Genomic DNA, 23,320 nt, shown 5'->3' with positions numbered 1-23,320 from the left:
CGGTAACGCCATAACCATAAATATCACCCCGAGACTCACCCCGAGCCCCGAGCTCAAACCTGTTATGACCAAACCGTTAAATCATGTTTAAAGATCGTCTCATGTCGAAATACTCGAACCAATCCACATTATAATGTGGTCTCACAATATATCATTAACATGCAAACAGATATTCAATTATACCCTCAACGGGCCAAATTACCAAAACACCCCTGTACACAAATGTGGACTCACATGCATGCATTTAACATCATATTATAATATAATTCTCATAAACATGCATAAACACATTTAATGGCATAATTAAACAGTTATGGCCCTCCCGGCCTACTAATCCAGCCATTAACCATAATAGGTAATTCGGGGCATTACATTTATTGTGAAAGCGATTGAGCCTGCCATGAGAGAGCCTTGTTATGAGCCTGAGTGAGAGCTAATTTTTTAAGAGACAACCATGAATTGCGATGGACATTAGTTGAAAGTATATAAGTTGGATTGAATGGAAACTGAAGTGATCAGTAAGGATTCAGATGGGTATGTAAGGAGTTGTTGAGTATGCTTCAGAAGTCAGCTAAGAACAGATTCAGTATCAGGGACAATGTGAAGAATGGTATCAGGTTGGTAGAAAGAATTACTAGTTCAGCGGAGGGAGTATCTGATTTAGGGATGAATTAGACAGAGCGTTGTACCGGGGAATTCATTGTTATCATTTGTTAAGAATGAGGAGTTAAATGCCCGGTTACAAGACAGGACAATGTCTTAAGAAATTGATCTTTGATCTAGTTATTACCAGCTGTGGATCAAGGAAGGAGACATTTCAGGAGTTATCACTTGTACCGAGTAGGGTGTGATGGATTACCAGTGGAGATTCTTCACTGACTTAGGCTTCAACAACACAGATAAGTTCAACAAGCAGAGAGTACAGAAAAGATATGAATGAGTCACATCTGGGTTTGTCAAGGATGCATTGAACTACTTTCCAGCTTGAAGCAGAATGCGAACAACTACTACACTAACGATACTAAGACTGAAGAAGCAGGGTAACAGGTAAGGCTCCAGAAGGTGTCAGTTACAATCTCTCCAAGGGTATTCAAGGTCATGCTACAGGAAGAGAAGGGATTAGGTATGAGGAAATTTAGTCAGAAGCCACAGAGAGATTACTGAAGAACGTCTGAAGGATAAGAAGCACAACGAGACTGGTGAATATGTCATCTACTACATAGGTATCTTTGGAGAACGGCCACATCAGAGATTAGAACAACAAAAGAATCTAAGGGTAGACTGAATGGACAACTTTGTATCAGATTTTCGGAAGGCGGAATAAGAATTGGTTAACACATCGTGATATAGAATCCCGTGTATAACGAATGGTTACAAAAGGGTAGTGAGAAGGGACTTGACTTTGTGCACAAATATGAAACTGTGAGCAGCACATCAAGTTTGGGACACGCCCAAATATAGATTGAAGAGAAGATAGTTTGAGCCTCGCGGTAGGTGAAAGAAATAGAAACATGGTCGGTTGACAGTGAAAGTAGAGCGTAAGAGATTTGAACGCTTGGTTGTTTGTAAAGGAATAATTCTGTGACTAGGACCGGTGAGACTTACTAGGTAATTTGCACTAGAAATCCTTGACTGTGTAAAAGGGAAATTAACTTGGAAGTCGATCTCTTACTGGGGATGGTATGTGTCGGATAGAAAGGACGCTGCAGGTTACAGCAAGGTCAGATACAATAATAATGGGGATTGATATGGTGCCGGTGATGGATTTTAGATAGGTATATGTCTCGATGGGCAATGAAATTTAGGAAGAGAATTTTATGAGAATAGTTAAGAAACCTACCATTGTGATATGAGTTAAAAAATAAAGATCGAGTGAGTGATCCGATGGAACTCGATGTTAAGGTGAAGATCCTAAAAGTAACAAGGTATAGTGGTGGATCATTAGTGTGGACCACGTTGGACTATAAGTAGGGTAATTAGACCTGAAAGGTTATAACTCAGAAGATTGAGTTAATATAGTTTGGTTCATATGAATGAGTGACATAGTGTGACAATTGATGTTAATGGATGAGACTCCTTAATTCTCCAGGTTCTGGAAAGAAATTATAGAACGAAGGGGATAGGATTGGATCTTGGAGTTGATGGCTGTCTACGGACAAAATGACAATCTAAAGGATTGATGGCTATTTTATGAATGTGTAAGTGTTTGGAATATTAAGAAAACTATAGCGCTTTGGTGAGCAGCCACAGTGATGAATGCTGGCTTGCAGCTGAGGTAACACAGCATAAGATATGGTAAGATAGGAGGCATGTGATGTTGGTTCTAGGTAAGAAAACGAAAGAAAAATAGTGTTATGGTTCAGTATTGGTTCAAGGGAAAACCAGCGAAGTTATGAGAATTGTTAGGGAAGAAGCATCTGCCTGTTCGAAAGGACAAAAGGGTTCACAAGAATCAAGTGTCAGAGCACGAAATTCTAGAGTGGGAGACTTGTAAGTCTCCAAGCAGTGCAGATAAGAAAGATTATGATGGTATAAGAAAGAAAAAGGGAGTTTGATTCTCGATTTAACAAGAATTCTGAGAGCGTACCAAGAATTAGGCCAGTGGCCTACAAGTTTGTCTTACCCTGGTATGGGTAATGGCTTATGGGTTTTATTGGTGTCAATAACAACACAAAAAATGATCACTAACGAGAGGAGTAGACTCTGGGGTTCAGTAGAGTTTTCGAACCGAGAAAAGGTTAATGAGATTACAATTACAAGATAAGATCTTGTGGAACAAGACTGTCACTCTTGTAAGAGGGTTTTTGCGGGATCAAAGGTAAAGAATTGGACTCTGGAGTTATGGTCAGAGGTATAGGAGTTGTCACCTGATGGGTGTTCAAATAAATTTCGAGGACGAAATCGTTATAAGGAGGGGATAGGAAGGGATAGCTGTAACGACCCAAAATTGCTAATAAGGCTTAAGGGCCTTGATTAGTGTGCCAGGAGGGCATAATTGGTATCTATGTGAATGAATGATTAAATGCATGATTGTATGGCATGCGTGATCGAATGAGTATATGGATATGATGAGATGCAAGACTATGGGTATTAGTATGCATGTAGGCCCTGATTAGGTTATAAGGGTACAATTGTAATTTTGGCCCGTTGAGGGCATAAACATGATTATTTGTGATAAATTTCTGAGACCACATTATTATGTGGATATATTTGCAGTTTGAGACTCAAGGCGATCCTCATGAGCGTTTTAGCGAAAAAGTCACAGTGGGGATTTATACTCGGCTCGGGGGAGCCTGGGGGTGTTTTTGGGAAATTGGGAAATATATTGGAGACTATTTGATAATGAGGAAAATAATTGGTGACTAGTTAGGTGTCGGGATGTAACCGGTAATTATTAGGGACACTCGAGGAATTAGCGGGAATTGGGAGTAATGACCAAAATGCCCTTAGAGTGTTTTAGAAGGCTTGATTTAAATGGGAGGATAAAAGATACGTTTGCCTATTAAGAGATATATTTGTTATATCTGATTATTTGGAGTTAGAGGGAGTTGTAGAAGGTTATAGAAACAGAAGGAAAGAAGAGGAGAAGGAAAAACAGAGTCCTCTTTCCTCCTCCATTCGGTTGGCCATCTCTCCACCATTTCTTATGGTTGTTGGAGCTGGAAACTCAGGGAAAAGGCTAAGCAAGGTCTTGGGGGCTTTGATTCTTAGAGGTGGTCGAGAAGCTAACTGAAAATAGCAGCTAATTAATGTAAGGATTAAGGGTTTTAACTGAATTTTCCTGGGTGTGTCAGGTTGAATTCTGATTTTCGGTTATTGATTGAAACTAAGGGCTTGAACTTGGGGATTTGAGGAGCTAAAGTTTGGAAAATCATCTAAGACAACCTAGCGTCGAATTCACCCAGCTAAGGTAACCAATTCTAACTTTGAAGTTCTGGGTTTCTGGTTTCTATGGTGTTCTTGAGTTCTTGGGCTCAAGAGTGAAATCTGTGTTTGATAATGTTTTGGCTGAGCTTTTGATGTTTATGGGTAATCTTGGTTGAGTTATAGTGGGTTGCAAGGTCAATTTTGAGATTGGTAAGTTTTCGAGTGGTTTGGTAGAGCTTTGGCTCAGGGAAAGTTTGAACGAAAAACCCAGAAAGTGGGTTGTGCTGGTTGTAGCGCTGTAGCGCTAGCAGTAGGGCGCTACAGCGCTACACTTCGTGTTCTGGGGGAAATTTGCTCTGTTTGTAGCGCTGTAGTGCCCTCCTTAGGGTGTTGTAGCGCTACCCTGTTCCCATAGGTGGGTTTTTGAGTTATTTCTTATGGTTTTTACCCGGGGGCTCGGGGTTTGATTCCACCACCCCGTTTGGTGGAATTAGGGCTTCCCGAGGGCTCGGGATTGGTCCCGAGGCTAGGTTTTGGAATTGAAGTTTTGTGATGATCCTAATTTGTGGGTGTGACTAGGTGTACGCTAGGGCTCGGACGAGATCATGCTTGAAGGTCAATTTCGCTAACCAAAGCTATCGGAATCTAAGGTAAGAAAACTACACCTGGTTAGGTGGTTAAGTTGGGACTAAGTGTTCCCTATATTTGTATACATTACTGTATGATTGTGATATGTGATTGTACTGGGACTAAGAGTTCCCTTTATTTGTATATAATGTCATGAGGTGGTATTACGCCTCGGGGACATATGATAATCGGCCTAAGAGTGCCGAAATCAAAATTTGCGCACAGGGCGCGACTCAGCCACTGGTAGCTGAGGACAGCTTATTAATTACTAAGATCGGTTAAGCTGGCCAGAGTCAGTGGGTATAACACTGAGGGCGGCCTAAGTGAGACGAAGACAGTGGGTTAAATAGAGGGTGCGACCTAAGGGCGCCGACCCTGAGAATCATTTGATGGTTGTGATAAACTGTTGATTATGAATGTGATTAATGCTGTTAACCTGATGAATTTGATATGTTGATTATCTGGATGACAAATTGTTAATTTGTCGTTTGTTATCATTGAATAGGTAAATTGTATGAATTTTTGAATATTTGGCCATGCTTGTGAAGTATTTGATTATTGATATTGATCATGCTGCAACATTATGTTATCTTGCTAGGCCTCGGCTCACGGGTGCAGGTAAAGGCAAGGATATGTTGGATCAACCATGAGTTGAAGAGCTCCGGGGGCGAGGTGTACATTGTCAGTTGCTCAGCCGCCACGGTCGAGGGTTTGTACAGGGACGGAAACCTAAAATGTGCATTTTTCCATTAGAGTGGCCTGAGTTATTTACGACTTCTGGAATTTTTGTAAACGTGTCTTTTAAATCCTATTTTGGGATCCCATGTACTAAACAACCTTTTTATATTAAAAATTTCCTATTTATGACTAAAACCTTTTAATCTTTGCCTAATTATGACTTTAGGATCACATTTGCAACTATATGACTTGATTAGCAAGTCTTGCACCTTTATAATCACATAGTGTAACTGTCTTGGCTATCCAGGGCGTTACAAGCTCATATTGTGTTTCATGTTTCAATGCTTTGAAAATATATATCAGATGAGACTCATCTCCTGAGTTATGAGGATCTGGAATTACAGACAGACTTGTCCTATAAGGAACAGCTAGTACAGATCCTGGATAGGAAGGATAAAGTCTTGAGGAACAAGACTATACCTTTGGTTAAGGTGTTATGGAGGTACAACAATGTAATTATCCAAATTTACTAATAAGGCTTAAGGGCCTTGATTAGTGTGTCGGGAGGGCATAACTGGATTATATATGATCTAAATGATTAAAAGCATGTTTATATGATTATTTGGATATATATGATGCATGACTATGTGTACTAGTATGCATGTAGGCCCTGATTAGGTTATAAGGGAATATTTGTAATTTTGGCCCGTTGAGGGCATAAATGTAAATATTTGTGTTAATTGTTGAGACCACATTATTATGTGGATATATTTGCAGCTTGTGACTCGAGGCGATCCTAGTGAGCGGTCTAGCGGAAAAGTCACGGTGGGAATTTATACCCGGCTCGGGGCGAGCCTAGGGGTATTTCTGGGAATTTAGAAAATATATTGGAGTCTATTTGATATTGAGGAATATAACTGGTGATTAGTTAGGTGTCGGGAAGTAAGCGGTTAATATTAGAGACATTCGAGGAATTAGCGGGAATTGGGAGCAAATGACCATAATGCCCTGGATTGATTTAAAGGCGTAGGAATTATGGGAGGGCAAATTGGTCATTTTTAAAAAAAATCAGAGATAAGTACTACTTTTTCTTTATTGCTTTAGTGGAATGTGTAGAAAACTTTAGAAGTCTGAAGGAAGGAAAGAGACAAAGGGAAAAGAAGAGGAAAGAAGGAAAACCAGAAGTCTTGTTTTCTCTCTCACGGTTTAGGTTTCTCTCACCCTCTCTGCTAGAATTTGAGGCTAAAATTCTAAGGAACTTTAGGCTAAGACTTCACACTTGGCCCCTTGATTTGGCTTGAGGAGTTAACAAGAGTAATTCAATCCATTTTTGGTAAGTTTCAAAGTGTTTTTTAGTTTTGGTTTTTGGTGCTGAAATGGTTGTTCTAAGCTGAGTTTTGATGGGAATTCTAGGGAATTAAGCCTGTTGTTTTGAGGAGTGAAAGCTAAGAAGGTATGGAAGATAACCTAGGTCTAAATCCTCCATCAAAGGTAAGAAGTTCTAGCTTCAAAGTCCTGAATTTCTGTTGTTCTGCTGAGTTTTGAGCTTAAAGCTCAATCATGGTGAATTCTTTATCTTGGGGTGCATGTGGCTGATTTTCATATGGTTGGGTCTTATGGGATGTGTTAAAGATGTTGGTAGGCTTGCTTTGGGATATGGTTGAGGTTTGGATGAGTTTCGGAGAGGTTTGGCTCGGGGAAAATCGAAGGAAGAAAGTCTGGGTTTGGCTGTGCTGTGACTAGCGCTGTAGCGCTAGACCCTGTTGTTTCGGAGCTTTTTGGCTCTGCTTGTAGCACTATAGCGCCATTTTTATGGTGCTGTAGCACTACCCTATTTCCTGAAGGGGGTTTTTAGGTTATTTCTTAGGGTTTTTGCCCGGGGCTCAGGGTTTAATTCCTCCACCTCGTTTAGTGAAATTAGGGCTTCCCGAGGGCTCGGGATTGGCCCTGAGGTTAGGTTTTGGGATTGAAGTTTGGTAATGGTTCTAACTTGTGACTGTGACTAGGTGTACGCTAGGGCTCAAAAGGGATCATGCTTGAGGGTTGTCATCATTAATCAAAGTTACCGGAATCCAAAGGTAAGAAAACTGCACTCGATTATGTGATTGTATTGGGACTAAGAGCTCCCTATATCTGTATGATGTCATAGATGGTATTATGCCATTGGACATGTGATAAACGGCCTAAGAGTGTCGGAATCAATATTTGCGCATAGGGCGTGGCTCGGCCGCTGGTAGTTAAGGACAACTAGATATTCACTGAGCTCGGTTTAAGCGGGCCGAAGTCAGTGGGATAAATAGGGGTGCGACCTAAGGGCGTCGACCCTGGTTACTATATGTGAATTGGTTATTATCTGTGAATGTTTTATTATATGTAAATTGGTTATTAATGTTTATTGATGAATTTGGTACGTTGAATACCTGATTATGGATATTTTGGGCTCTTAAGTATATGGTTATACTGTTCGAGTTATCTGATTGTTTAATTGATGATTATGCTCTGTTATTTTGTTTTCTTGCTAGGGCTTGACTCACGGGTGCTATGTGGTACGGGTAAAGGCAAGGGTAAGATGGACCAATGCTGAGTGGGAGAGCTTTGAGGCTAAATGTACATAGTCGGGTGATCGGCCTCCACAGCCGAGGAGTGGTACTGGATAGGAAAGCCTAAATGTCTGTTTTGCCCTTAGAGTGGCTAGTAGTTGTACCTATAACCTGAAATTTTGTAAACTATCTTTTAAACGCTATTTCTTTTGGGATCCCATGTACTAAAATGTTTAACTATATGAAATGCAACTTTTGTGGCCAAACTCTTTTAACCTTAATTCAACTATAGTTTCAATAACACGTTTTTAACTCAATGACTTGATTAGAAAGTCTTGAACTTTTATAAATACACAGTGTAACAGTCTTGGCTATCCAGGGCGTTAAAAACAAGGTCAAGGAGGCAACCTGGGAATTAGAATCAGAAATGCGGGTTCAGCATCCCGAGCTTTTCATGTGAATTATGAGAAGGAAATTTCTATAAGGAGGGGATAGTTGTAAAGTCCCAAATTTCCTAATAAGTCTTAGTGCCTTGATTAGTGTGTCAGGAGGGCTTAATTGGACTTATTTTTATGTGTTATTATGATTAATTGTGATTATATATGTGATTATGTGAATTATATGAGTTATATCATTATATGACTGCTTATCCATGTTTAAGTGTATTAAATATGCTTGGGGGTCATTTCTGTTAGAAAGGTAATTTTTGTAATTTTGACTTGCTGAGGGTATATATGTAATTATATATTTTATGATTGAGACCACATTATTATGTGGATATATTTGAGATATTCGGTACGAGGTGATCCTAGTGAGCAATTTAGCTGAGAAGTCACAATGAGGTTAAATACCTTGCTTGGGGCGCCTCTGCCCTTGTTTTCAGCGCCCTTGCCTTATGCCCATTTCAGCATGATTCATTTTTAGGGCTTGGGAAGAACTTGGGGGCTCGGGGGACGATTCCGCCACCCCATTTGGTGGAAATGGAGGTCCCGAGAGCATGGGATATTTACCAAATTCAGTGTTGGGATTTAGTACTTAATTGGAGTACCGTTTATGGTTGTGACTATGTATACTGCAAGGCTCAGGAAAGGAAAGGATCACACTCAGGGTCATACCATTATTCGCACAAGACCTGAGGTAAGAAAATTGCTTAAAGTGATGTTAGACAATGAGGAATTTTGTATGATTTTTGTGCTTGACTCCTATGTGAATTGATATTTTGATTTATGTTGTTTTTCACTCTATGCACGATTGAATTAACCACTTAAATGTATTGGAAAAGATTTATGTTTGTTGAAAAAAAAAATTTGAAGTCCTAAACACTCTAGAAATCATTGATGAATTGTTTGAGGCAAAATCATAAGTACACATGATTAGGAAGATGATTAAGGCAGTTCTTTGGACTGTTTGAGCCGTTCAAGCCAACCTATTATATGATAATCCCTAGTTTCCCATGTTTGAGCCATGATGACTGTTATGAACCAAAAATTTTGACCCTATACATCATTGCAAAAATATTTCTTTTTGTAACCTATTGCACCATGGTTATATATATGATTTTTTATTTTGTGGGATGGTTTGTAAAAAAAATAAAATACTTATGGGTTATTTATTTATTTGTAATTTGTGTATGATCTCTATTTCTCTCCTTGAAATATTATTAAAAAAAAAAGAAAAAAAATGATGATTTGCAATGAAAAAAATGCATATATGCAAATTTTGCAAAAGTATAAGTGTGGGGGAAATAGTGAGATCATTATGGAAAGAAGAGTAAGAAAAAATAGGTATTTCTTGAATTGTATGGGTCAATTTGGGGCAAGTTCAAATAATGGAATTGATGTATGCTATGGTGTGATTTCAGCTTAAATGTATCTTTCTTAACTACCCTTAACCTTAGCCTTACATTACAAGCCTATAAAGATCTTTTGATTTTTTATCATTGTGTGTTTATATTGGTGGAGAATGATTGGTTAATGTCTATGGAGTGGATGCTTTTCATTGAAAAACATTTTGGTATATAAGGACTAATTAAAAGAAATATTTTTGGCACGTATGGATTAAATTTGATGTATTTGAGTTGGTGTTGTGATTAAGTGCTTAGTAAATTATTTTTGAAAATCAAATGGTGAATTACATATGGAGTTGAAATTCTAAATAGTATTAAAATCTGATTTGTTTTGTCATTGCTTATTTGTGTGATTCTCAGAGACATTCAAGCTTTTGACAAGACCTTTGTTTAATGAGTCTAGATTAGTTTGTATTATTTTTATTTTTAGTTTTGTTATTTTAGTGTTTTGCTAAGGGACTAGCAAAATTCAAGTGTGGGGGAATTTTTTAAGTTCATTTTTATATTAATATTTGATAAGTTTTTCTGTAATGCCCCGAAATCCCTAATGCAATTTAAAGGCTGGATTAGTAGGCTGGGAGGGTCATAATTGTTTAATTATGCCATTAAATGATTATATGCATGTTTATGTGAATTATATTATAATATGATGTTAAATGCATGTATGTGGGTCCACATTTCATTACAGGGGTATTTTGGTAATTTGACCCATTGAGGGCATATTTGTATATTTTGGTACATGCTTGTGATTAATTTTTGAGGCCACATTATAATGTGGATTTGTTCGAGCTATTCGGCATGAGACGATCTTTGAATAACTATCGGTTTGGTCATAACAGGTTTAAGCTCGGGGCTCGGGGTGAGTCTCGGGATGTTTTGGTGATTAGAGCGTTACCGAGAATTAAAGGGTAATGGGATATGAATTATTGGTATTTGAGGATATCGGGAATTGGACAGCGTTAATTATGATTAACCAGATAGGTAGAAAATGACGGTTTTGCCCATGGGAGTCTTTAGAAACTTTTATTTGACCTAGGGGCATTTTAGTCTTTTTACCCCTAGGATTGATATAAGGGTTGAAGGCTGTAGAAAATAGAACCAAAACAGAGTTTGGTTACCTCCCTCACGATCATCATCTTCCTCTTGCTTCCTTTGGAGTTTTTTTATCTCAATTTGAAGAACTAAGCTAAGGAATCAAAGTTTGGAACTTAGGACTTTAGTTCAACCATTGAAGAGGAATTAAATCCAACTTGAGGTAAGATTTCATCCATGAAACCTTAGTTATGCTCTATTTTTCTTATGGTTTTCAGCTGTGAAATCTAAGGTGTTAAGTTGAGAATTAATGGAAGTTTTTGGAGGAAGTTCACTTGGGTTTTGATGCTTGTATGGTGGGTAAGTTGTGGTAGCAATTGGGGGCTTTGCTTGGTGATGTTGGGGGAGTTTTAATGAGGTTTTAGATTGAGTTCAAAGGGAGGAAAACATGGTTTTTGACTGAGTTTCAGGTGGGGTCATGGCTCTATTCTGGAGCGCCGCAGCCCAAGCTTAAAAAAATGGGAGGAGGAAGCTTCAAGGTCGAAGGGTCGCAACATGGCCAGGGAGGGTCGCGGCCCGTGCTGGGAGCTGAAGGGAGGCCGACTCTGTTTGAGGGGCGGGCCGCGACATGGCCAGGGTAGGTCGTGGCCCTTAGTGGCATTTTGGTCAGAAATGGGTTTTTGGCTTAGGGATTTAAGCCTTTGTCCTCGGGATCTATCCTACTACCCGATTCAGTAGGATTCGATGTCTCGGAGGCTAGGTTTTGGTTCGGGAACCTTTGTTATTCATTTTTATTGATGGTGTCCCATATTTGGTTATGACTAGGTGACCGCTAAAGGACTAAAAGTCAGATCATTCTCAAGGGTCATTCTTTTATTCATTCTCGCTCGAATCAAAGGTAAGAAAACTGCACCCTATGTATATGACATGCGTGGTTATTGTAGACGCAGACATTGATTGCATATTAAATTCTTAGCAAAGCTTGCTTACTTGTGTATGGCACTGACTAGTCAAGGTCGGCATTGGTCACGTATTACTAACCTGGGAGTCAGAAATGGCATAAGCATCATGAACGCATGGCCGATAAAAGATTAGATCTAATCAATATGAGCATTGAATGACTCTAGGAGAATTAATGCTGGACCGACCCTAAGGTCGATGAAATTTATAAGTGCTCGACTAGGCTAGGACTAGTTACTTAGAGCCACGGCCTAAGGCCTAGGTGACTGCTTGTCACGTGGCTAGGGAGCGGAATCCCATGGCTGTGACTCAATGGGCATGCGGTAGGTTATATTGGTGACTAGTTCATCGAGCACCTATCTTGATAAGCTAGTGAAAGGATCACTTATTTGTAAAGCCCAGGTGACCCTATCGTCATATGGTTGATGGGAACAGAACCCACTTTAGTGACTGTCCCAACTGTCACTCCTCTATTTTGGACTGAAAGTCCTGAATGATTATTATGATCATTATTGATATTATATTCATGCGTTATTGTGTTTTCTTGCCGAGCTTTGGCTCATGGGTGCTATGTGGTGTAGGTAAAGGGAAAGAAAAGCTCATCCAGCCTTGAGTGGAGAGCTTAGGTGGTGCTATGTACATATGCGGCCGCTTGACCACCATGGCCAAGGAGTTCTCAGAGGAACTAGGGGGTTTACCCTATTATTGCCGCTTAGGTCGAGGGGTTGTAAATTTAAAATGTAATGACCATTTTGAGTTGTAAATAACTTGTAAACGTTTTTTATGGCCCATGAACAGTTTTATGTTTTAAACAAAATATATCATTTCCTTTTGATTGTGTACGCCCTGGTTTTCCCACGGGCTGCTAGCAAGCTGAGACACGGCCTAGTCATGAGATTCGGTCTAATCATGTCTACCACGTGGACATCCCCAAGACCGGAGCTGCCATAGAAAGGCCCGACCTCCTCAGCTCAAGGTAGCCTAAGGGTCCGCCAAGGTTAGACTGAGTTAGACTCTGAAGACCATAGGTCGAGGGAAGCATCCAGCTCATGGTATGAGCTAGAGTTGGAGGCTGTGACCCTTTATAAAGTCAACCACGCAAGGTAAACATGCATATATCAGACATCACGTGTCTGATATATCCCTGACTTCTCGGACACGCAGCATGAACGTTCGTATTCAGACACCCACGACTGGGTTGGGCCGTGCAGCCCATTATCCCCTTACCTATTGATTTGACCTCACTTATGTGTCAGGTTTAGGAATTAATCATGAATGTCACAGAGTTGACATGATAGGTAAGAAGGTCACGGGATGACCTTCTTACCAACTCCAAGGTGCCTTCTCCTATAAATATGGAGACCCTGGGAGTTACAAAGGGTTGGATTCTATTATGTAAAAGAATACCCAGCATATAGCAATAATATTGACTGGTGGAGTAGAAGGATTTTAACCTTTTAACCACCTAAAAAATGTATTTTGTGTCACCATTCCATTTCCAAGATCATTCATCTATTTCGGTTCAACATAAGCACTAATCCCTTCCTCTTTCTTTTCTTAATTACCTTTTGGCGAAGAACCGCGTCAACAGATTGGTTTTCCTCCTTAACCTGATAATAACACCTAGATATACACCGACCACAAAAGTCTAAAGTGCTTCTTCACGCAAAAGGAACTGAATATGAGGTAGCGAATGTGGTTGGAATTAGTGAAAGACTACGATTATGAGATTCTATACCACCCAGCCAATGTGGTTGTAGATGCTTTGAGTGGGTGGGGACATGGGAATGTCTCAGCACTATGCGCAATAGGGATGCCTCTTCAGATCATTAATGAAACAAGAGGACAGAAATTTTGGCATTAATGCTGGCATCGAAATTTTGACGGGAAGTTTGGCAAACCTCACATTGCAATCCTCCCTACTAGAACAAATTCGAGAAGGACAGAAATTGGATGAAGCCTTAGTGAAACAAGAGGCTTGTGTACAAGAAGGTGGCAGCAGCGATTTCACAATGTCTAATGGTGGATTGCTGAGATACAAGGATAGGATTTATGTTCCTGACAATGCTGAAATTAAAGAAAGTATTATGAAAGAAGCGCATACAACGCCTTATTCCTTGCACCCCGGGGTCCACGAAAATGTACCAAGACCTTAAGGCATTATATTGGTGGCATGGAATGAAGAGGGATGTTGCTGAGTTTGTTGCTAGATGTTTGACATGCCAGCAAGTCAAAGCGGAACACCAAAGGCCAGCAGGGTTGCTTCAACAACTCTACATTCCTAAATGGAAATGGGAGGACATCGCAATGGATTTTGTGGTAGGGTTCCCTAGAACCACCAAGCAGCATGACTCAGTGTGGGTGATAGTAGATAGACTCACTAAGTCTGCCCATTTTCTGCCAGTCAAGACCACATACTTGGCGGATCAATATGCTGACTTGTATGTTAGTGAGATAGTGAGACTTCATGGGGTGCCAAAGTCGATAATTTCTGATCGTGGGTCAGTTTTCACATCGAACTTTTGGAAAAGGCTACAGAGAGTTATGGGATCAAGACTAAAGTTTAGCACCGCGTTTCATCCTCAGATTGATGGCCAGTCTGAGAGGACCATTCAGATTTTAGAAGATATGTGGAGGTGTTGTGCTTTGGAATTTTCAGAGTCTTGGAATCGATATTTACCCCTAATGGAGCTCTCATATAATAACAGTTACCAATCTACTATTGGGATGGCTCCCTATGAGATGCTTTATGGGCGTAAGTGTAGATCTCCTTTGCATTGGGATGAAGTTGGGGAGAAACAGATTTTAGGCCCTGAAGCAGTTAGGGAAGCCAGTGAGGCGATTAAGAAGATTACCCAAAGGATGCTTACCGCGCAGAGTAGGCAAAAGAGCTATGCTGACCTCAACAGAAGGGACATCGAGTTTTCAATGGGCAAGTTTGTTTTTCTGAAGGTCTCGCCAATGAAGGGTGTTATGCGTTTTGGAAAGAAAGGGAAGTTAAGCCCTAGATATATTGGTCCATTTGAGATTTTGGACAAAGTAGGGCAGGTTGCATACCGTTTGGCACTGCCCCCAGTATTAGCTGAAACGCATAACGTCTTCCATGTCTCGATGTTGCGTAAGTACATGTCAGACCCCTCTCATGTTTTGAGTTACGAGCCGTTACAGCTGAAGCAGGACCTGAGTTATGATGAACAACCTGAGCGCATTATTGAAAAGGAAATCAAGGAATTGAGATCCAAAATGATTCCACTAGTTAAGGTCTTGTGGAAGAATAGTACGGAACGAGAAGCAACATGGGAGTAGGAGGAAGACATGAAAGAAAGATACCCTGATTTATTTGGTAAGAAAGAATTTCGGGATGAAATTCCTTTTAAGGAGGGTATATTGTAGTGCACCAAAAAAAAAATTTAGTTTATTAAAATTTTGTGATTTATTTTATTTAAGTGTTAAGTGTGATGAATTGTTTTATTTAAATATTGTTTATTTTATTTAGTTTTTGTTGTTTTATTTGATTGTTTGATATTTTATTTAATTGTTAGAATTGTTGGTAGAATATTTTTTTGAAATTACTTGTTAAATGATATATATTTATTTTTATTTTAAAAATGTGATTACGTGAGATTTGATTGAATGCACTAAGGTGCATGGTAGATAGTGATGCACCCTAGTGATTTAGTGTGTGCTAGTGCATGGTAGCATGGTACACATGTGTAGATTTTCTACACACCTTATATTTTCCTTTTATTAGATTTTAATTTATTTAATTGAAAAAAAAATAAAAGAATAGGTAAGCAATGGTGGACGTGTAGTGTGTAGTGGGAAATGGATTGATTTTCTATTTATTTTCTAAGGCAATAAAATCAAAATGTGAAGAAGCTAGCTATTTTAGGATAGGAATGTGATCACCATTTATCTTCTATATCAATTATCATAAAAGAAAATAAAAAGAAAATTAAGAGAAAATAAAAAGGAGAAAGGAAATATACCTTTTTCTTTTATTTGGTCATTATGAGTGGATTAGGTTAAGAGGGAATGAGAATATTGGAAGAGTGTTTTTGCTCTTGGCTATCGTGACCTAGAGAGAGAATAGAGAGAGACAGTGTGGCGTGATAGAGAGAGAAGGAGAAGAAGAAAGAAAGGAAGAAGAAGAACAAGGATTCTAGATAGGGTAAGGTTTTTGGTTATTTTTCCTTATGATTAATCTAGTATTGTGATTGGGTTGTCTCTAACTTTTGTTCATCTTCTTCTCCATCTTGATTATTCAAAATATACAACCCCTAGGGTTTGAGCAAGGAGGTGCATCTTGATTGGATTCTTGATTTCTATCAAGAGAGGTATTGAAATCCCTCCCTAAATTTTTTGATTATTGGTTTTGATGAGTAAAATATTAGAGGGATTATGATTAAAGGGGATTTGTGTTTTGGGTAGGAAAATAGGTACTTTGTGTTCTTGATATCTTGTTGATAGTGAGTTGTCTGATTTGCATGAAGGGTATTATGGTTTAATGTATAAAAGGGTTTTGATGTTGATTTTTCTATGTATAATGATTAGTGGTAATTTATGGATGCAAATATGGGGATTTCGGCCTAGGTATACCTAAGGATCATCTTTATATTTTGTTTTATGTTTTGTAATTTTCAATATATTAGATCCATATTTTAGGACCTATGTAATTTGGATAAAATGATAATTGGAAATCTTGATATTTTACTACTACAAAAATGGTTTTTTAGGACTCACGGGGCGCGAGTCCTCTATTTGAGAGCCTTAAAAACTAAGGTTTTTAGGACTCGCAACGCGAGTCCTAAAAAATCTGGTTGAGTGCCTTTAATTAAGTTTTTAGGACTCGCATTGCGAGTCCTAAAAAATCTAGTTGAGTGCCTTTAATTAAGTTTTTAGGACTCGCGCTGCGAGTCCTAAAAAATCTGGTGCGAGTCCTAAAAAATCTGGTTGAGTGTATTTAATTAAGTTTTTAGGACTCCTATTGCGAGTCCTAAAAATTCTGGTTGAGTGTTTTAAGTAATTTTTTAGGACTCGCTTTGCATGCCCTTAAAAGTAATTTTTTTTTTTTAAAAATGCAGCTATAATTTTCGTTTTGATTTAGAAAAAATATATCCCTTTGAGTGTCCAAAATGTATTATATATGTTAGATTTCTAAAATTTCAAAAGAAAATACAACAAAATAATTTTTTATTAATTACTCAAAAATATCATTTCAGTATTTAGTCTACTCGGATTACAAAATCATATTACATGATAGTTTATACTACAATCAAATTTTATCATCACCAAATATTAAACAAGAAATGTATACAATGTTAGTAAAATATATTTTTTATTCTAAAAACTTCAACTGTCAATGTTGAAGAAATGCATCTCAATATAGTATTGCGCCAAAGAAATACATCTCAATATAGACCTGCACATTATAAAAAAGTTATTTAATTATAAATATATTATAATTCAAACTTATAAATAAGTAGACAGACAACAATTATAAATATATATATATAATAAATGCGAGAATTAAACTATCATTATCATTATAGGTATTTATATAGTCAAGGAGCAAACAATATCTTATTAGATAGTACTATTTCATAAAATCTTATTCATCCAGTACATAGAGGTATTTCAAAACAGTAGCAAACTACACCAAAATCAAAACCTACTTCACTACGGATGAATATCTAAGATATTCAAACTCCACTAAAGTATAATACTAAAGCAATTAGAGAATAAACACATACACATTCCTTCGTTTGATCAAAGAAAAACATAATTACCAAATCAAACACTAAAACGGGATATTCCTTCATTGTTTTTCTGTTAAAATTCTATTAATAAAAAAGGGCTTTTAGTGTGTGTAACATTAAAATCATTGACTATAAAATCTCACCGAAATCCGCTAAGATTATTAATGTTATCATCATAAGCCTAATTTTAATAATAAAAGATGTAAATGTTCGAAATAAGATTCTAGCATCACCAGCATAAATTTCTATCAATTCTCTAAAGACCAACAGTAAATTTCTATCAGCAAAAATAGCTTTAATTAAAGACCAACAGTAAATTTGAGAGCTATGCTCAGACTCAAACATAAAACTTTAACATCAACTCATCATCAAGGCTCAAAAATATATTTAATCCCCAATATCAAACAAGAATAACAAATATCGTCATATATAATTATAACTACTAATAATTGCACTAATATTTGATTAATTAATTTATAAATGAACTAAAAATAGTAATATAATCTTATTCACGTTTGACTTTTCTGTTTATTTTTTTTAAAGAATTAACAATTGACTGAAATTGCATAATTACTATTTGGTTAGGTTAATGTACCTAGGTGACATTATTAATTAGATGATCAAAGTGAGTATGTAAGGGAAAATCACAAAAAAAAATTGTTGGAGAAACTGTAACATTTCTCTGAAAATGTTTCATGAAGAATTGTAATGATCCATGAATGGGTACCAATTTAATGTTTCATGAAGTAGCGTAATGATTCATGAATAGGTGCTAAGATAGCTCATGAAACAATGTAATGTTTCATGAAAGAATGTGTTGGTTCATGAATAGGTATCAAAACATCTATAAATGCCTCAGGTTTCACAGATTTCATATCTCCTTTTGTTTGTTCAATATTTTGCTGGATATTAGCCTACAAGTCTGTTGTATCTTGGTAGTGATATTACTCATACAAAAATCTTAATAACCTTTGAGAAGTGAGGCCAAATAAAACCTTAAAGGAAGGTGTCCATACCTCTAACCCATTTTTTAGTTTTCATTCTTTCTTGTCTCCTACACTACATACTTCTCTTACATTTTTAACAATTGAAAAGATAAAGTTAATAATGCCCGCCCATCCAATTTTGGTTTTGATCTCCACATAAAGTTTTGCCCTCCTAGTATATTTATATATGTGTATATATAAGTCCCTAACTAGTCTAGTCTCAAATAAAAAATATTTAGGTAAACAAAATGAGTCAAGAACAAGAAAAGACAAGAGTTGTAGGAGGAGTAAGAATAGAGAAGTCTTGTGGAACCAAAAAAACAAAAAAAAAACAGAGCATAATCCTCAAACAAAATCAAACCTATAACTGAGAAGATCACACATATCAGCAAGGCCACAATGCATCACTGACACTCCCCTAAAAAAGAAGCAAAACCCAGAGGAACATAACAAATATCAGAGATCAGAACAAAGGAGTCCAAAACCCCAAACACCAGACCCTAGATCAATAATATTCAGATGCAAGAGCAAGTTCTAACTAAACATTCAAACAAAATCAAACCAGTGAGAGATAAGTTTTCCCAGTCATAATAAAACAAAATTGCATAAGCAATTAAATAATTGAAAGCCCATACATGTAAAAGATCACCAAATCATGTAGATTGGAGAAAAGATCATTTTTTAGGCTTTCCAGGAAAACACATAAATAATTTTTTCCTTTTCAATCTACATATTATTTTTTTATATAAATTTTATCTCTAAATGATGTTATACCATGCCAAACATTCCTTCCTTGATGTTCTTCTACAGTTTTGGAGACTTATATGTGTGATTAATAAATGCCTTAAATTAAAACATAAAGTAATATATGTACTGAATATATTTATATATATAGTGGTCCAAACGCTCCCAACTTTATTTTGTTTTCAGTTTTCACCAATTCATGGATAAAAAAAAGTATACATTATAACTGAACTGAGATGATAATGATATGTCTAATAAAATTATGATAATAATAACTCAGAATAATTTCCCTAAAAAAAAACTTAATTAGTATATAAAATATAAGATTCTGAGTTAGAGTAATATATACTTCTAACTCTAACCTCTCGATCGTTCGTGGAAAATTCTGGGAATCTCCACACATGTGACCATTATTAATTAATTACATATTATTCTCTCTCACTTTCGTGTCAAGTTTAAAAGTAAAATTCTTTAAAAGTTTCACCAAGTTACTTTCCTTTTTCGTTTCAAAGCTTATTATTTATGTTCTTATAATTAGTCAACACTCGATAGAAAATTTTTGAGGCTTTCCTGGAAACATCGTTTGTAGAATCATGGTTGACACACATATATATATATATGTGTGGATATAGTGAATGAAAAGAAATGGAGTAGTGATTGAAAAGAAATCTATATGCAATAATTTTTGTTGATTGATCATGTAATCTAAGTATATGCAATAATTTTTGTTGATTGATCATGTAATTAGAGTTGTTTTGTTTGGTTCTAAGTAAAATATACAAAATAATTCAATATATATTCTCATATCATTCTTGTTTTGTTTGGAGAAAAGATAGAAAAAGTTAGTTCTCATTAGTGCACAAGAGACTATATAAAGCTCAAGAACCCAAAACGGAAATAACAATCCATCACATGGCTATTGTAACAAAGTTAGTTAAGCAACCACGACTGGCTAACTAAAACTCATGGACTCTCTTGAACACATTTCGGATGATACTCATGATCATAAATTTGCTAAAAACAATTTAAATCAAAAATTGGTGTTTACAAAAGAGACAAAGAAAGGCCTTGGGCTTGCATGAGGAACCAATGGATAAAAAAGAAGAGCTTAAGGCTTTGTATAAGTGGAAGACTGGAAGTAGGTACTGTTAGGCGCAAAAATATCCGACTTGGCCCAAATATGCTCAAAGGTGCTATGCAAGAAAATTGTAGAACATGCATAAATTGCTATAATGATATAATCACACAACATAATCTGACTGAGCAAACCACAACATCAATTAATAGAAATATACTACATGAAAATTTAACAAAAAAATAGGTTACAAAAAAAAAACATATTACATGAAAATTAAAACATAGTAAAATACACATCTTGCACTGAAAATAGAAGAAAAAGAGAAAAGTCAACATGTCACCATCTATAAAAAATCGGACAACATATCCCCTAATTTACTATCCTAGCCATCTGTCGCATTCAACACCAACATGTAAAACAAATCAAACAACACACAAGTTTTCATCCATATATCACCGCAGCATACAAAATTCTCAGAACCTACTTCACTAAGACATGCAAGTTCTCAATCTTCCGTTATCACCGCAGCATACAGAATTCTCAGAACCTACTTCACTACGGATGAATATCTAAGATATTCAAACTCCACTAAAGTAATACAATTATCATTCAAAATTGTAAAATATTGAAAATTAAAAAAAAAAAATCAAATACAACATACCTCTTGCAATTAGCTACCAATCCAATGCTTTAAGACCAATCAAAATATTAACCTATTCATTTTAATCAACATTGTAAAAAAAGAAAAAGGTAAAATATTGACATTTGATTTTAAAAAGTTCACATAAGTATTGCAATGCCAAAATTACCCTAATCTCATAACTTTTTCTTTTTAATCAACATCCTAATGTTAACTAATTATTTATTTTCATATTATAAAAAGTCATGAAGTTGACCATATGTATAACTAAAATTGAAAAATGAAAATCAATACCAAACAATTGCTATTTATTTTTTATTTGTAATGACCTTTATTATTTGTCTAAAATGTGTCATCCTAATTTTATCAAAAAACAAAACTAAATAAATTGTTTGACAAAAATCTCAAACTCCAAACCTATGGTTTTTTTTTTTAAAAAAAAAGATAATCTATAAATTTTAAATGAAGAAATACTAAGAAACACTCATTTATTTCAGTTGTAGTTAGAAAATTGCACATGGGTATTGGTATTTGTTTTTTTAATCATATTTTAATTTTTTAAATCAAAAGTATATTTATTTGTACATTAAAACTATAAATTATATTAATACCCTATATTATCTATAAGTTAAAATTTGAAATTATAATATTATCAATTACAAAATATTTATAAATAGCATACATATATATTTATAAGATAAAGTATTTATTTAAAAAATGTCAAATTTTAATAATTTTATAACAAAAAAAAATAAAAGTCAATAAATAAGAAAAATGGCATACATACAAGTTAGTGTAATGAGATATGGAATAAATAAATACAAAATTCTCTTTACTTGAGAATATTTTGTCTAATTTTTAATTAGAATAATTCCATAAATTACTGAATATCTAAGATTAAGTTTAGAATTTGATATATTATTAGGGTATTAAAATTATTACTACATTAATATAATCTATAATGTAATATTTATTTTATATATATATGTATATATTTATACACTCTAAAACTAAAAAAAAACTGCTGCTATATATATTTATTTATTATACATATATTTAAAAAAAATATTTTAAAAAACTACTGCTATAATGTAATATTTAAAAAAAAAAAAAACAAAGATATACCTGAACCGAGCCTTCGACGAGCACCAGCGCCGCCAAGAGCCAAGGCCGTCCAGATGTCGTGCCGCCGCCGAGAACCATCACCGCCGCTGCAACCAGTCGGAGAACCCGCGACGCTGGAGCTGAGAACCCACGACGTCGGAGAACCTGCGACGCTGGAGCTGAGAACCCACGGGCCGACGCTTGCTACTCACCTCGCCTCCTCCGTCACCGTTCACCACCCAAGCCGCCTCACCACCCAAGTCGTCGTTCACCACCAGCAACCACCCTCCAACAAGCCTGCCGAAGCTTACACAGTCCAAACCTAATTTAATCCCCAAATGTGAGAGCTTTATTTTGTGTGTGCTGAAAAATTTGAATTCCCCCCAATTTCGAAAAAAGTAAGTTTTCATGTGTCATTTTTACTAAAAATTTTAAGGACTTGCTTTGTGAGTCCTAAAAAGAGTATTAAGGACTCTCAAAGGAAGTCCTTAAAATTATTAAGTAAAAAAATACTTATTTTTTATCTCAAAATTTTTTTAGGACTCACATATTTTTTTAGGACACTCATTGTGAGTCCTAAATTGTGTTTTTTTTGGACTCTCAATGAGTGTCCTTAAAAACTCCATAAACATTTTTAAGGACTTGCATTTATGTGCATGTCCTAAAAAAGTGTCCCGTAAAGGGTATTTTGTAGTAGTGTTTGGATCCATGAAATTTTTATAGGATGCATATGATATTGTGAAAGAATAAATTATAAGATGCATGAAAATAATGATAGAAACATGTTAGGTTTAATATAAAGACATATATGAATAATGGTGTTTATGTATTAATGTATGTTGTTGTTATTGTTTTGTTGGGTTCATGTATTAATTCATTGAAATAGAAAAAGGTTTTATAAGGTTGCATATGAATATGTGTTAGTGATATTCTTAGAATTATTTGTATAATAAGAGCATGATAGGATTTTGGACGTGTATGATTTTATGTGAAATTTTTGAAAGCCATGAGATAAAAGATGAATTTCATGAGTAATTATGCTTTCTGATTTTTGTAAATAATTGGGTAAAAGTTTGGTGAAAAAAATGATTTGCATGCATAAGTAATGTCCTTAATGCTATGTTGATTTTATGAAATTAAAAAGGGTATTTTAAGTCACAATAAAATGATATTTTACTCAAATAAATACCTACAAAATTTTTATTATATTTTTAGAAATATGATTGCTGGAATTTTTGTAAAAAAATGTGAAGTGTGTTTCAATAAAATGAATTTGATTAGTATTTGAAATAAAATTAATACCCTAAATTGTGGTAATATTAAAATTATATTTTTAATATGGTATGAGTGTATATTTTAATAGTTATGATTTTTCTTTATTTTGATTAAGGGAAATATTGAATTCAATTTATTTGTGATTTTTAAAGAAATAAATGGTGGCTGAAAGTTTAGTTTAAAA

The 23,320-nt window shown here is 35.8% G+C and overlaps 1 long non-coding RNA gene and 1 other non-coding gene across 2 annotated transcripts; both read right to left on the bottom strand.

Annotated features, from left to right (window-relative positions):
• Positions 1–17,404: 17,404 nt before the first annotated feature.
• LOC133780814 (small nucleolar RNA R11/Z151) lies at positions 17,405–17,492 on the bottom strand. The gene has a single exon (XR_009869628.1). It is a non-coding gene; the product is annotated as a small nucleolar RNA R11/Z151 (small nucleolar RNA).
• Positions 17,493–18,489: 997 nt separating this feature from the next.
• On the bottom strand, positions 18,490–20,844 carry LOC133780622 (uncharacterized). The gene is made up of 2 exons (XR_009869455.1): positions 20,779–20,844; positions 18,490–18,713 (listed from the first exon to the last, which is right to left on the bottom strand). It is a non-coding gene; the product is annotated as an uncharacterized LOC133780622 (long non-coding RNA).
• Between the last annotated feature and the right edge of the window lie 2,476 nt (positions 20,845–23,320).

The sequence above is a fragment of the Humulus lupulus genome, chromosome 5, assembly GCF_963169125.1.
Source record: "Humulus lupulus chromosome 5, drHumLupu1.1, whole genome shotgun sequence".
Lineage (NCBI taxonomy): Eukaryota > Viridiplantae > Streptophyta > Magnoliopsida > Rosales > Cannabaceae > Humulus > Humulus lupulus.
This window is presented reverse-complemented; position numbering and strand designations above follow the sequence as displayed.